Genomic DNA, 238 nt, shown 5'->3' with positions numbered 1-238 from the left:
GAGGTAAGACTGAAACAAAATGAAACAAGCAAACACAAAAACCGAAAAAAGCTCGACCCGTTACAGCTCATACGGCCGAGATTACAGATTACGGCGCCGCCCTCGTTACGGAGATCAAAACAAGAAAGGTCCTTAACAATAGGACTTATTTCTTTTCTTTTTTTTTTCTTTGATTCCGCGAACGATAGACGGTTAATGATGTTACTTTCGGGTGTTAATGGAGGGCAATGAACAGCGG

This window comes from Penaeus monodon, chromosome 24 (assembly GCF_015228065.2).
Source record: "Penaeus monodon isolate SGIC_2016 chromosome 24, NSTDA_Pmon_1, whole genome shotgun sequence".
NCBI classification, from domain to species: Eukaryota; Metazoa; Arthropoda; class Malacostraca; order Decapoda; family Penaeidae; genus Penaeus; species Penaeus monodon.
This window is presented reverse-complemented; position numbering follows the sequence as displayed.